Genomic DNA, 16,670 nt, shown 5'->3' on the forward strand with positions numbered 1-16,670 from the left:
GATTTAAGCATGCAAAATCGCTGTAACAGGAGATGTGTAAAGGAAGAAGAAGAAAATGGTAAATTACATCACAGGAAGAAGTACAAAATTATATTACAGAAGAGGGAAAAGGGGAGGGAAATGAGGAAAAAACATAATTAAGTATATAAATCTAGGTAGTAGTATGCCAGGCCTAGAGGCCTGAGGGCTACCCGAGTCTTACCTTACCTGTCCCAGGTCTTCGGTTGGCCAAACCGGATAAACGTATGAGAGAAGAGACTTTCCGGAGTCGAACAAGGGTTAGGCTTTATTCAGGGTCCTGGTTACATGTGCAGGGGGAGCTCTTCCTTAGGAGGGAGAGAGAAATCTCCCAAGGAGGCAAGATCTTACGGTAAGAGATTGGAAGTAGAAGTGTAAGTGGGGAGAGAGGGGGAGGGGAGAGCGAAGAGAGGAAAAACGGAGCCTTCTGTCCTGTCAGGGCCCCTCCGCGCTAAGAGCGCCTTCAGGCTTTCCTGACCCTAATTAAGCTCTCCGGCCGTGTAGTTTGCACCTGAACACCGTGCCTGTTAGATAACAATAGGTGTGCCCAGATCCGGGACAGTCTCGAGGGCGGGGATGCTCCTCCCATCACGTTTCTCACGGGAAGAGGCGGAAATACACGAGATAGCTCGGTCTCACTCCTCGATTCCCTGCTGTTTTCTGGGGGGCCTCATGAGAACTCTAAGATATAGAAGTTCCCACCTTTACCTGCCCGAGACTGTCCACATGGAATTGAGCTTCCATCCCCAACAGTAGTAGGGGAAGGAGGACAGACAGAGGAAGGGAGGCTAAAAGGGAGGGAAGAAGTAGCAAGGGTAAAGGGGAGTAAAAGGGAGGGGGACTGAAAGAAGGAAGTGAAGACGGTGAGAGGTCGTGGTCAAAAACTAAACCTCTTTTGTGAAGGAGAAGGAAGAAGAGAGAAGTAAAAGCACAAACTATGGGAAAGAGGATGGAAAGAAAGACACAGATAGCAATCATAGCTGTGAATGGGAATTGGATTAACTGTCAAATAAAACAGAGACCGATAGGAGAACTGACTAGAAGCCATAATCCAAAAATATGTTGTTTACAAGAAACACGTTTGAAATGGGGGGAAACACATAGGGTAAAGGTAAAAGGTTGGAGTAGAATATATTGTGCTTCACTGATGTAAGAAAAGCAGCGGTAGCAATGCTAATCTCAGACAAAGCAAAACCACAAATGGATCTAATCAAAAGAGAAAAGGACAGAAACTATATCCTGCTAAAAGGCACCATAAACAATGAAGCAATATCATTACTAAACAAATATGTTGCAAGTCGTATAGCATCCAAATCTTAAGAGGAGAAGTTAAGGGCGTTACAGGAACAAATAGACAGCAAACCTATACTAGAGGGTGAACCTCGACCACCTCCTCTCTGAACTTAATAAATCTAACCTTAAAATAAACAAGAAAGAAGTTAAGGAGGCGAATCAAACTCTGGATAAGCAAATATGATAGATCTCTGGAGAAAATTGAATGGGGATACAAAGGAATACAATTTTTTCTCAGTGGTACATGTCACATAAACAAAAATTGACCGTGTAGTAGGCCATAAAAACCTCAAAATCCAGTGCAGAAAGGCCGATATAGTCAACTCATCCTTCTCAGATTATAATGCAATAAAAATTATATGTAATGAAAGGTCATGGAAATGTAGACTACCAATTAATTGGAAACTAAATAATTTAATCCTCAAGAAGGTGTAAGTTAAAAAAGAAATCATAGAAACAATCTGCTATGGTAACGGCATAACACACCGAGAGGAACAAGTTTTATACCTAACCAGCAGGCTGCTTATCCTCCTGTGGAGCTCTCGAGTAAAAGAATGATGTGGGAGAGCGGGTCATGAAGCAACTCTGATTTATTCAAGCAAGCACTCTGATTATATAGTCTCTGCCAGTCAGCCCAATGAACCATGGCAACACACACAAACAAACCCGAAACTATAGTAATGAACACAAACTGGAACTATAGTAACAAAAACAAACCAGGGGTGGGGCCATCCCTTCCAGAGCCATCTTGCTCACCCTTCCCTGCTCTGGACTCAGTTTACCTGATGTCCATCAGTGTGGCATCCCAGATGGCGTGGTGGTCAGCGCCCCTTACAACAATCAACAACTTCATTCAAAAGAATGATAACAATGAGACAACCTACCAAATCTTATGGGATAGTGCAAAAGCACTTCATAAGGGAAGCTTTATATCTTTGAATGCCTACATGAATAAAACAGAGAAATAGGAGATCAATAATTTGGACATGCAGCTGAAAAAGCTCGAAAAACAAAAAAAAAGTTGAAAATCCTCCATTAAATACTAAATTAGAAATACTGAAAACCAAAGGAGAGATCAATAAAACTGATATTAAGAAAAGTATTGAACTAATACGTAAAACTAAGTGTTGGTTTTGTGGAAAAAAAAGAATAAAATTGATAAACTTTGGTCAATGTGATTTAAAAAAGGAAAGGAGAAAACCAAATTACCTATGTAAAAAATGAAAGGGATGAACTCACCTCCAATTAGGAGGAAATTAAAACAATAATTAGAAATTACTTTGCCCAACTTTATGCCCATGAATTTGCCAATCTAAATGAGATGGATGGTTATTTTAAAATATATAAATTGCTTAGATTAACAGAAGAGGAATTTTACTACTTAAATAACCTCATCTCAGAAAAATAAATTGAACAAGCCATCAGTGAACTCCCTAGGACAAATTCTCCAGGTTCAGTTGAATTTACAAGTGAATTCTATCAAACATTTAAAGAATAGTTAATCCTAATACTATATTGATTATTTGGGAAACTAGTGGAAGAAAGAGTCCTACCAAACTGTTTTTATGATGCAAATATGGTTTGATACCCAAATCAAGAAGAGCCAAAACAGGGAAAGAAAATTACAGACCAATTTCCGTAATGAATATAGATGCAAAAGTTTTAATTATGATTTTAGAAAAAAGAATGCAACAACTTATCAGGACAATAATACATTATGATCAGGGAGGATTTATACCAGGAATGCAGCACTGGTTCAATACTAGAAAAACTATTAGCATTATTTATCATATCACCAATGAAACCACATGATTATCTCAATAGATGGAGAAAAAGCTGTTGACAAAACACAACACCCATTCCTATTAAAAGCACTGGAGAGCATGGGAATAAATGGAATTTTCCATTTATTGTTATTTTTTTTTATTATAACATATATTATTATTTATTAGTAAGCACTATCTACCTAAAACTTTCAGCAAGCAATATATGCAATGGAGATAAGCTAGATGCATTTCATTAAGATCAGGTGTGAAACAAGGATGTGCATTGTCAACACTAGTATTCAATATGATACTAGAAATGTTAGCTGTAGCAATAAGAGAAAAAAAGAAATGGAAGGAATTGGAATAGGCAAAGAAGAAAATAAGTTATCACTTTTTGCAGATGATAGAATGACATACCAAGAGAATCCCAGAGTTTCAAGTAAAAACCTACTTGAAATAATAAACAAATTTGGCAAAATCGCATGTTACAAAGTAATCCCACACAAATCTTCTGCATTTCTATATACTACTAGCAAAGCCCAACAGCAAGAGATAGAAAGAAAAATTCCATTTAAAGCTACGGTAGACACTCTAAAATATTTGGGAGTCTACCTGCCAAAACAAATCCAGGGGCTTTGTGAACACAATTACAAAATATTTTTCACACATATGAAGTTAGATTAAAGTAAGAGAAAAAAGCATCAGTTGCTCGAGGCAGTATAATAATAATTACAATTCTACCTAATTATTAGCGCCATCCCAATAAAACTATCAGGTAGTTATTTTCTACAGCTGGAACAAATAAGATCAAAATTCATCTGGAAGAGTAAAAGGTCCAGAATATCAAGAGAAGTAGTGAAAATATATGCTAGGGAAGGTGAGCTAGCTCTACTAGATTTCAAATTGTATTATAAAGCAGCTAGTATCAAAACCACTTGATACTGGCTAAGAAACAAAGGGGTAGACCAGTGTAATATGCTAGGTACACAAGACACATATATATTACAGTGTAGAAGAATACAAGCCATTCTCCAATTGATAAATGGTCAAAAGATATGAACAGGCAGTTTTCAGAGGAAGAAATTAAAGATATCTATGTTCATATGAAAAAAACTCTCTAGATCACTATTGATTAGAGAGATGTAAATCAAAACAACTCGGTGATACTACATCACAACTATCAGATTGCCTAACATGACAAAACAGGAAGATGATAAATATTGGAGAAGGTGTGGGAGAGTTGCAACGCTAATTAATTGTGAGTGGAGCTGTGAGCTTATCCAACAATTCTGGGGAGCAATTTGGAACTATGCCTAAAGGGCTACAAAACTGTGCATAACCATTTCCTCAGTAATGCTGCTTCTAGGGTTGTATCCCCAAGAGATCATAAAAATGGGAAACGATCTCACATGCACAAAATTATTTGTAGCAGCTTTCTTTGTGGTGGTCAAAAACTGGAAATCAAGGGGATGTCCATCAATTGGGGAATGGTTGAATTAATTGTGTTATGTCAGTGTATGGAATACTATGATCCTGTAAGAAACGATGAACAGGATGACTTCAGAGAGGCCTGGAAAGACATATATGACCTAAAGCTGAATGAAATGAACAGAACCAGGAGAATTTTGTACAGAGCATCAACCACAGTGTGTGAGAATTTTTTCTGGTAGACTTAGAATTTCACTGCAATGCAAGGATTTTAAAAATTTCCAATGGTTTTTTTTTAATTAATTTATTTAACTTTTAACATTAATTTTCAAAAAATTTTGGGTTACAAATTTTCTCCCCATTTGTCCCCTCCCCCCACTCGAAAACACCTTGCATTCTAATTGCCCCTATCACCAATCTGCCCTCTTTTCTATCATCCCTCCCTTCCCTTGCCCCCATCTTCTATTTTGTCCTGTAGGGCCAGATAAATTTCTATACCCCTTTACCTGTATTTCTTATTTCCTAGTAGCAAGAACAGTACTCGACAGTTGTTCCTAATACTTTGAGTTCCAACTTCTCTTCATCCCTCCCTCCCCACCCATTCCCTTTGGAAGGCAAGCAATTCAATATAGGTCATATCTGTGTAGTTTTGCAAATGACTTCCAAAATAGTTGTGTGGTGTAAGACTAACTATATTTCCCTCCATCCTATCCTGCCCCCCATTACTTCTATTCTCTCTTTGGATGCTGTCCCTCCCCAAGAGTGTTGACTTCAAATTGCTCCCTCCTCCCATTGCCCTCCCTTTCATCATCCTCCCACCCTGCTTATCCCCTTCTCCCTCACTTTCCTGTATTGTAAGATAGGTTTTCATACCAAAATGAGTGTGCATTTTATTCCTTCCTTTAGTGGAAGGTGATGAGAGTGAACGTCATGTTTTTCTCTCACCTCCCTTCTTTTTCCGTCCACTAAAAAGTCTTTTACTTGCCTCTTTTATGAGAGATAATTTGCCCCATTCCATTTCTCCCTTTCTCTTCCCAATATATTTCTCTCTCATCCCTTAATTTCGTTTTTTTAAATATATGATCCCACCCTATTCAATTCACTCTGTGCTCTCTATCTCTGTGTGTGTGTGTGTGTGTGTGTGTGTGTGTGTGTGTGTGTAATCCCACACACTACCCTGACACTGAAAATTTTCAAGAGTTACAAATATTGTCTTTCCATGTAGGAATGTAAACAGTTCAAATTTAGTAAGTCCCTTATGACTTCTGTTTGCTGTTTACCTTTGCATGCTTCTCTTCATTCTTATGTTTGAAAGTCAAATTTTCTTTTCAGCTCTGGTCTTTTCATAAGGAATGCTTGAAAGTCCCCAATTTCATTGAGAGACCATTTTTCCCCTGAAGTATTATACTCAGTTTTGCTGGTTAAGTGATTCTTGGTTTTAGTCCTAGTTCCTTTGACTTTTGGAATATGATATTCCACGCCCTTCAGTTACTTAATATAGAAGCTGCTAGATCTTGTGTTATCCTGATTGAATTTACACAGTACTTGAATTGTTTCTTTCTAGCTGCTTGTAATAATTTTCTCCTTGACCTGGGAACTCTGGAATTTGGCCACAGTGTTCCTAGGAGTTTCTCTTGTTGGATATCTTTCAGGCTGTGATCAGTGGATTCCCTGAAAACTTATTTTGCCCTCTAGTTCTAGAATCTCGGGGCAGGTTTCCTTGATAATTTCAGGAAAGATGATGTCTAGGCTCTTCTTTTGATCATGGCTTTCAGGTAGTCCTATAATTTTTAAATTGTCTCTCCTGGAACTATTTTCCAGGTCAGTTGTTTTTCCAATGAGATATTTCACATTATCTTTCACTTTTTCATTCTTCTGGTTTTGTTTTGTGATTTCTTGGTTTCTCATAAAGTCATTGGCCTCCATCTGTTCCATTCTAATTTTGAAAGAACTATTTTCTTCAGAGAGCTTTTGGACCTCCTTTTACACTTGGCTAATTCTGCTTTTGAAAGCATTCTTCTCCTCATTGGCTTTTTGAACCTCTTTTGCCAATTGAGTTAGCCTGTTTTCCAAGGTGTTATTTTCTTCAATATTTTTTTGGGTCTCCTTTAGCAAGGTGTTTACCTGCTTCTCATACTTTTCTTTCATCTCTCTCATTTCTCTTCCCAGTTATTCCTCCACCTCTCTAACTTGATTTTCAAAATCGTTTTTGAGCTCTTCCATGGCCTGAGCCCACAGTATATTTATTTTGGATGTGTGGGATACAGAGGCCTTGACTTCTGTGTCTTTCCCTAATGCTACGCATTGTTCTTCATCATCAGTAAGGAAGGGAGGAAATATCCGTTCACCAAGAAAGTAACCTTCTATAGTCTTATTTTTTTTCCCTTTCCTGGGCATTTTCCCAGCCAGTGACCTGACTTCTGAGTTTTCTTTCCACACCCACCCTGCCTCCAGATCTGCTCAGCCAGCGCTTGGGCTCTGAGATTCAAATGCTGCTTCCCAGCCTCAGGGCTTTTGGCAGGGGCAGGGCTGCTATTCAGTGTGAGATTAAATTCAGGTGCTCAGGTGGGGGCAGGGCCACCTCATGGGCTCGGTTCCCTCAGGGGGTTTATGTAGAGACCTTCCACAATGGATCCTAGCTCCTGCCTGCTTGGGGAGCCCTGGTCTGCTCCTGCCTCCGCCGCTGCCTCCCGAGGGGGCCTGAGTTATGGGGGCACCCCACTCCCCTCTCGACCCGCCAAAGACACCCTCTCACTGACCATTTTCATCTGTGGGTGGAGGGACCTGTGTGGCTGCTGGAGATTCTGTCCCTGAAGACTGCTTGGATCTGCTCCTCTTGGTGCTACCATGGCCAAGGCAGTACTGGGCTCCACTCCGGGTCTGGTGTGCTATGGACCTTTCATGTCAGGTTTTCTGGGATCTCTGGGGGAACAGAAATCTCGTCTACTCTGTTGTTCTGTGGCTTTTGCTGCTCCATAATTTGTTGGGAGTTCTTCTTTACAGATATTTTATGGGCTGTGGGTTCGGAGCTAGCATATGTGTGTCTTTCTACTCCACCTTCTTGGCTCCTCCCCCTCCAATGGTCTTTTAACCAAAATGCCTTCCGCATTCAGAGAAAGAACTATGGAATTCAATCGCAGAATGGAGCAGATTATTTTCTTTTGGATTAAGTTTTGTTCTGTTTTATGATTTCTCCCATTCGTTTTAATTCTTCTGTGCAACATAATTGTGGTGAAAATGTATTTGATAGGAATGTATGTGTAGAACCTATATAAAATTTTATGCCGTCTGGGGAAAGGCAGGTGGAGCTAGGGGAGGAAGGAGGGGGAGGAAGGGACAAAAACCTAAATTATATGGTAGTGATTGTAGAACACTGAAAATAATAAAGAGGAAAGAAAAGAAAGAAATATATCAAAATTAAATGGAGCAAGCAATCAGGAGGTGGTGAGAGGAAACCTGGATAAAAGTCAGAGGATGTGACTGCTATAGCTTATTTGCTGTGGACTTTGGCAAGAATGGTTGGTTTAATAAATAGAACTGAGGAAGACCTGAGTTTGAAACCTTCCCCATACTCTTACTGTCTAAGTATGCAGGTCTAGCTATTTAACTTGTGTCAGAGTCAGTTTCCTTATCTGAAAAAACTGACATAATAATAGCTTCTAGCTCATAGTATTGGAATAAGGACCAAGTGTGAGAACAAATTTACAATATTTTACAAACCTCAAGATCAAATTGTGCTGCTAATGCTGTTACTACTTTTTGATTATTTTCCGTTTTTCTCCAAAAGGAGCAAAATGACATCACTATGAAGGGGTCAGGATGAAGAAATCAAAGTTTCCTATATTCATATGAAAAATGCTATAAATTGTTATTAATCAGAGGAAATCAAATTAATTCTGAGGTGTCACCTCACATCTATCAGATTGGCTAATGTGGCAGAAATGGAAAGTGATAAATGTTAGAGAAGATGTGGGAAACTGGAACACTAATGCACTACTTGTGAAACTGTAAAGTATTCTCACCATTATGAAGAGGAATTCGGAACTATGCTCAGTGTTTATAAAATTGTGCATACCAGTAATCCAGCAACATCAGCACTAGGATTTTATCCGAAAGAGATCAAAAAAAGGTGAAAGGTCCCATATCTATCTATCTATCTATCTATCTAAAATAATTAGTAGCAGTTCTTGTGTGGTGGCAAGGAATTGAAAATTGGGATGATGTCTATTAATGGGAGAATGGTTGAACAAGGTGTGATATGTGAGTATAATGGAATATTACTGTTCTATACGAAATGAAAAGCAGACAGATTTCAGAAAAAAATCAGACTTATATAAAATGATGCTGCATTAAGTGAGAAGAACCAGGAGAATACGGTATATACTTAGAAAAACAATGTGTGATTACCAACTTTAATAGACTTGACTCTTCTCAGCAATATACTATTTCAAGATAATTTCAAAAAACTCATAATAGAAAATGCTATCCACAGTCAGAGAAAGAATTATGGAGTCTGAATGAAGATTGAAACATACCATTTTTCTTTTTGTTTTGTTTCTAATTCCCGAAAATTTTCCTTTCTGTTCTGATTATTCTTTCACAATATGACTAATGTGGAAATGTGGTTAATATGTTGTACATGTATAACCTACCAGATTGCTTGCTGTCTTGATGAGGGGGGAGAAAATGGAACGGGGGGGAATTTCGAACTCAGTCTTGCAAAAATAAATGTTGAAAACAAAGTTTACATGTAATTGTAAGAATTAAATCAAATATTAATAAGAGCTAAAAGAATGACACTTTTACCAAAATCAATTTATTTATTAAACACCATAGTAATCAAGTTACACACATGCATGCATACACACTTGTATACATATATATATGTGTGTGTTATATGTGTCTATATATGTATATAAAAATAGACTCACTCACACACACATATACGTATATACATATATATGTATACATATATATATACATACATATATATATATATATATATACACATATGTGTCAGGCTACAACTGCAGAGTAATTGCAGCGACTTTTGCAAGCTATTACAAATTTCCCTCCAAAAATGTTTAAAATCACGCCTTAAAATGAGTGATAGAAACAAGAAAAGAAAGAATTTTTCAGACCAAGATGACTGAGAATGTCTACAGCTAAGGTGTATCGCACTGAGGAGTCAATGGAGCACAGTACAGCATAAGCTTTGCCAGCTGAGGCCATGACATGCCAAGTCAGTGACAGGCCTTGGTGGAACTTAATGGTTTGGAGCATCTGCAGCTCTCAGTCCACAGATGGTAAGAAGGTTGGATTACTGGCCAGAAGGAGATTCAAGAGGACGCGTAGGTGACACTGGGGGGAGGACTCTGTTGCATTGCTCCTATATACTTCCCAGTTATACTCCTAGGGTGAAGAAGAGCACTATCACAATGTAGTTTGCAGCCACTGTGAAGCAAGACTACTTCATAGTTCCAGGGTAGAAGAGAGTTATTGTCATTGCTCACAAAAATGCTCACAGGCAGTGACCACATCTTTTCTTAGATCATATCACCTTGGATTAACTGAAAATTTTCACATTTTCCTAGATCTAGTTTTGGTAACAGTAGTGTGGAAAATGTGAAGTTTTGGAGAGTGCCCTCTCCACCTTGGGTCAAGAGCCTTACTTTTTAATAGCATCAATTTTTTTAAAAATTGGCTAGAAAAATGAGCAAAGAACAAAAAGTACCTAACTTTAGAAAGTTACTATGGTGGCAGGAAAGATCAAAACACAAATTCAGAAGAAATCCAAATCAAAGAAGCTACAGTGAAAACCTCCAAAAAATGTAAATAGGTATAAGGACCAAAAAGAACTCCCAGAAGAATTTAAAATGATTTTTAAACCTAACAGGAGGGACAAAGGAAACACTAGAAAAAGTAAATTATAGTAATGCAAGATAACCGTGAAAAAATATCAAAATCTTGGTAAAGGAGGTACAAAAATTTACTGAAAATAACACCTTAAAAAACAAAATCAGTAAAATGGTAAGAAGAAGGCACAAAGACCCACTGAAGAAAATAACTCCTTCAAAATCAGAATTGACCATATGGAAAAGAAGCAAAAGCTCACAGGAGAAAATAATTGCTTAAAAATTACAATTGGTAAATGGAAGCTATTGGTTTCAGGAGACATCCAAAAAGAACAAACAGTCAAAATGGAAAAGCATAAAATGTGAAACAGTTCATTGTAAAAAGAAATGACCTTGAAAATAGTTGGAGGAGAAAAAATTAAAGAATTCCTGTGTTTTGTCTTTTGTTCTCCAAGAGGACCATGAAATCAAGATGATGATATGACTTGCAGTTGACTTTGATTTGAATAAGGGAGAGCTGTGCAAAGTCACCAACCTCATTTTCTCCTCCTGTATCATCTTGATCCTGTGACCAGATATTCTTCAGTACAACTGGAGATGGCCCAGGATGAAATGTGAGACCCTGGTCCTTTCAGTCTAAGGTCCTATCACATTTTCACTGAATCAAATATACCCATTTAATGAATAGGCTTGTGTAAGTAGTTACTCAAGAGATGGTCAAATCATGTGTATCTTGGAGATGTGACCAAGGCTTTTGACACTCTTAGTCATGAGGGATTATGGAAAATTATGTCAAAATTTGCTTGCCCAGAGAAGTTCATCAGCATTTTATGTCAATTTCATGATGCATGTTTGCCTGGGTTTTGATAGTGGACAATGCTCTCGTGCCTTCTCAGTCAACAATGAAAATGAAACAAGATTGAAGATAATCTAGCAGGATAAGGTACTAGACACTGAGGTCCTTGCTCAAACTAAACTGCCAGTCATTCAAACAGTGCTTCAGAGAGTGCAACTCTGATGGGCTGGCCTCATTGTTTTAAGGCAAAATGCACACTTGCCAAAAAGAATATTTTATGGAGAACTTGCATGGGGCAGGCAACCACATGGTCAGAAGAAACGATACAAAGACACTCTCAAGAACTTTGGATTTGATTGACATAGAAGTCATTGACAGAGGACTGCTCAGTATGGCATGCCCACATCAGAACAGGTGGTGTGCCCCATGAGCAAAGCAGAATTGAAACAGCACAAAGGAAATATAGGAATGAGCAAATTTGGAGTATCCACCCCAAATATTCAAGTGGACTATCTGTGACCAATCTGTGGTAGGGCATTCGGAGTTCATATTGTTCTGATCAGCCACAGTAGTACACATTGATACTTCACTTTATCAGGGTGATGAAATTTTGGTCCTCTTCAAGAATTAAGGACAACAACCAACTAACTCAAAGGATAGCTTCTTTAATCAAAAACCAATCAAACTGGGAGGAGAAGACCCTAAGGGTTTCTGGGTGGAAGAGAATTAGGATTTAGTAATTACATTAGTAATTACAATTAGGATTTAGTAATTACATTCCCTCTGTGCTAGGTGGGTGGGGACTTGTCCACTCTACGAGCTCCAGAGTGAATTGGGTTTTCTTTAGAGTCATTAATCCAATTTGAGGGAATACTATAGAATTGAAAGCTAAAAAATGTTCCCAGCTACACTCCTCACCTTGATTTGAGTCATTGCATCATTAAAAGAGGAGAAGATAAATGTGTTTTCCCTTTTGGAGTAACTGTTTGGCAAATTGGTCACATGTTTACACAGAAGACTAAAGATGCAGCAGAGACTTCCTCAAGTCATAAGTGTCACTAAATTAAAATGACTTCCCTACACCAGAGAACAATGAAGAGCACATAATTTTTCTTTTGCAAGGTAAGTTTAAGAATGTTTAAGTTTTGATATTACAAGATACAAGTATTAAGAGGACAATGATAGAAAGGGGCACACAAATGTGAGTTCTGGATGTTTGTGAATAATGTTTTCTGTATGAAGCTTGATAATTGGGACTGAGAAACACTGATGACAAAGAACACAGATTGTATTTGGACCTAAAGCATCAGAATAAGGAGTGAAAACCTTATTTCAGGGAAGTGGAGCCAAGATGGTGGAGTAGAAAGACACATATACTCTAGCACTTCCTCCACAACCCACAACTCACTTAATCCCAATTGCCTCATCCTGGGTCATCGCTAGCTATCCAGATGAATATCTGGTCACTGAATTCAGATGACTCTGGAAGAGAAATGTGGCTGGTCACCTGCACAGATCACCGTCACTCAAAACAAGTCAAGTGTAAGTCATGCACAACGAGAGACGCAGAGAGACTCTTAAGAAAAGAAGGCTTTCTCATTATTACCTCAACGACTAAATATAAAATTATCTTCTGGGCTTTTAAAGTCCTTTATAACCTCACTCATGCCTATATTTCAAGTCTTCTCATACCTCACTTTCATTTATTTACTCAAAGGTATTTGGGTGGCACAGAAGACCACTTTCTAGACTTTGAGTTAAGAAGACTTAAGTTCAGATTTAACTTCATACACTTACATGTTGCATAACCTTGGGCAAATCACAAAATTTCTGCCTGCCCCATTTATTTCATATGTAAAATTGGTATAATACTAGCAAATATCTCCCAGCGTGATTATGAGGGTGAAAAAAACACTTTGCAAACCTTAAAGTGTTCCATAAATGTTATTGTTGTTGTTACTCTGTGATTCAATATCACTGGCCTCATGCTGTTCCTCAGACAAGACTATGTGCAATTTCAGTGTTATCTTCCAAAGCCTGAAATACTCTAACACTTCAACTCTTCCTCCTCACTTCCCATACTTCTTTCAATTTTCAGTTAAAACCCTACTTTCTCCAAAGAAATCATTTCAAATTTACTTTATTGTATGTACCTCCCTCCTCATAATTATCTCCAATTTAACACACACACACACGCACACCCACACACACACGCAAATATACACATCCACAAGAACAGTCAAACTCACACATTTATGTGTGATATTTGTTTATTATTTTAGATTGTTATGAATTTATTTTGTTATAATATTATCGTATATAAGATATATAATATGTAAGATATATTATAATGTAAGACATACATACATAGTATAAGATCTGTAAGATATGAAATATAAGATATATGATGATGTGATATATTTTAGATAGCATTATATAATCGATATTAATTGTATTGCTTAGCATAACATCTATAAAATATTGCAATAATATAGTATTGATAATATTATATATCTTTGGGGATACAAAGTAAAGCACAAAACTGCCCAAGTTCTAGGAACTCAAACTCTAAGGGGTAACATAACCATGTACAATATATGTGTATTCATATATATGTGATTGTATATATGCATATATAAATATATATATACATATGTATAAATGCATAGCTTGTGTATAGGCATATATACATGAGTGTGTATTATCAGTAGTGTTTGTGGATTTCACTAAGATAGCAGCTAATAAATCTCTGAAGATGTTTGTCACATCAGATATTCTTGAATCCTTGTCCAGGACCTGTTTCAATACGTGAGACTTAAATTGACTTAGTCTCTGTATTTGGAAGAAAAAATTATCAGATCATTGGACTAAAATAGCAATAATAATGAGCTCTATAGGTGTTTTAGATGGGAAACTTTGGAAACTGTAATCTTTCTTCTTCAATGGATTATTACAATTAGAATCTTCACTATTACTATTCTTATTGAAATGGCATAGCAGATATATCCCAGATTTACTTCCAAAAGACCATAGTTTGGGATGTCCAGAGGCAAATCGTCCGATTTCCAAGAGCTTCAGTTTCTTAATCTATTAAAAAAGTCCTTGGAAGTATACAATCCATGAAGTTGTGACAAATGATAGTATATTTTAAAAGTTTAAAGCACAATTCAAAGGTAATTTTCAGAATACTCTTTGTTCTTCCACCCTCTTTTGAGAATCCTTGTCTGGAGAAGGTAAAATTCAACATCTTTATTTGATAATCAGTAGCTAATGGACAGGAACTGTCTTTCTCCATCTTACAGATAAGAAGCATTCTGAAAGTACTATGACCATCAGCTTTACAGAAGGGTAAACATCTGATTCTTCTATTTCTCTAGATTTGTTTTCAAAACAAGAGAGAAGAGAAAAAGCAAAGCAGGGAGGATGGGGAAGAATTACTCCATACCAACTGAGTTCATCCTCTTGGAAGTCACTAGTTCTCCCGAGGTAAAAATGACCCTTTTTGTTCTCTTTCTCACCATTTATTTGTTTATTCTTATGGCAAAATCTTGGGATCATCATCTTAATCAGGATACACACACAACTCCATTTGCCCATGTATTCCTTCCTTAGTCACATGTACTTCTGTGATCTCTACTACTCCACAGCCATTGGCCCCAAGATGCTGGTGGACTTTTATGCCAAAGACAAATCTATTTGCTTCAGTGGTTGTGCTTTGTAATTCTATTTCTTCTGTTCCTTTGCAGATTCCGAATGCCTGCTCTTAGCGGTAATGGATTTTGATTGTCACATGGCAATAAGAAACGTTTTGCTTTTGTCTACATGGTGCAGTTGAAAGATGCTCTACTCCATAGCACTTTATCCCTTAACAATGAGTTTCTGTATGTCCAATGATACTAACTATTTCTTCTGTGATATGCCTCCTCTTTTATCACTCTTGTTCTGATGTCCATGTCAATGAGCTGGTGCCTTCTCTGTCGTTGGCTTCATTAAAATGGTCACCATGTCAGCAATCCTTATGTCTTTCTGTTATGTAATCATATGGGTTGAAGATCCACTCCAATGTGGGCAGATACAAAACATTTGCAACTTACATCTCCCACTTAACCACTACTGCCTATCTTCCAAGATACTCTCCTTTTTTATGTACTTCACGGGAAGTTCTACCTATTCATTGGACCAAGATAAAATGACCTCCTTGTTTTACACTATTGCCAAACCCGTGTTAAACCCCTTGATTTACAGTTTGAGAAACAAAGATGTGAGGGAGGCCATGGGAAAGCTGAGAAACAAAATGTGTTTTTCACTTGATGCTTTTAGTTCACTGCCTTGGAAATCATGAGGACAGAGTGGGAATCTGGAGGTACAATGAAATCAACAAAATTCCCTGCAAATTTTGTGTAACATACACAAGATCGCAGAATTTCTGAGAGGCAAAATGACCTCAGAGTTTGCCAATTTCAGTATCTACCTGAACAGGAATCCTTTCTACAACAATTCTCTCAATTTCCTGTATATGCAAATATTTCTTAAAGAGTTAATTTCTCCAAGGGAATATAAATGCAAAAAGATAATACATATAATAAAGTGTTAAGGAAGTCAAATTATGATTTCTATATTACATTTTGCCTCTATGACTGATCTATGTGACAGTGACAAATCTGTCACGAGAAAGCATTTTGCTTTAACCCATATCTCATAGAATGACATATCCTGTGGAAGATAATGTTATAGAAGATAGAATGCTGGATGTAGAAATAAGATGACATGGATTCAAAAGTCATCACCAACACTAGCTATATGACTAAGGGAAAGACATTAAACCTTTCTAAGATTCAGTTCCTTAAAGTATAAAATCAGCACAGCTACACATCTATTATTCATGTCATGCCAGATGTGTGATTTCATTTATGTAAGAAAATGCAGTTAAGTCATTATTCCCTCTGCCAATTCAAATGAAAAGTTCCAACTTATCCAGGGTAAGATAGTCATTTATGTTTTGAAGATGGAATTGAACATGTCACTTAGAAGTCAATTCTCTAAGCAATTTTTAATTAATTGTCATGCTCAGATTCCAAAATATATGTATTTTGACAACACTAAAACTCCATATAGATCCTCACTGTTAAATTGTTTATTGCAGATAAAATGGGACCTTTTGTAATACATTGTTTTTAGCAATTGTAAACCAGAACTGCAGTGTTGGAAATAATATTATTATTATAATTTCTAGCCATCTCAAATTTCTGTTACTTAAAATTTCAAAATCAAATGTACTGGGGTAATATAAATATATTTATTTTACTTTAGCATTCGCACCCCCTCCCCAACAATTTCCCTGTTTAGAATCAATGGTTAGAATTTTTACATTAGCCTAATATGTCTGTTACTCATTTTTTTTTTTATAGAGGGGGCTGACTTAATCATTCCATGAGGAGACCCTCTCTCCTGGCATTTTAGTGATAAGAGAAAAGAAAACACACAAACATCCTGGGTTGTAATTTCAGCTGAAAC

Source organism: Notamacropus eugenii, chromosome Y (assembly GCF_028372415.1).
Source record: "Notamacropus eugenii isolate mMacEug1 chromosome Y, mMacEug1.pri_v2, whole genome shotgun sequence".
In the NCBI taxonomy this organism is placed as follows: Eukaryota; Metazoa; Chordata; class Mammalia; order Diprotodontia; family Macropodidae; genus Notamacropus; species Notamacropus eugenii.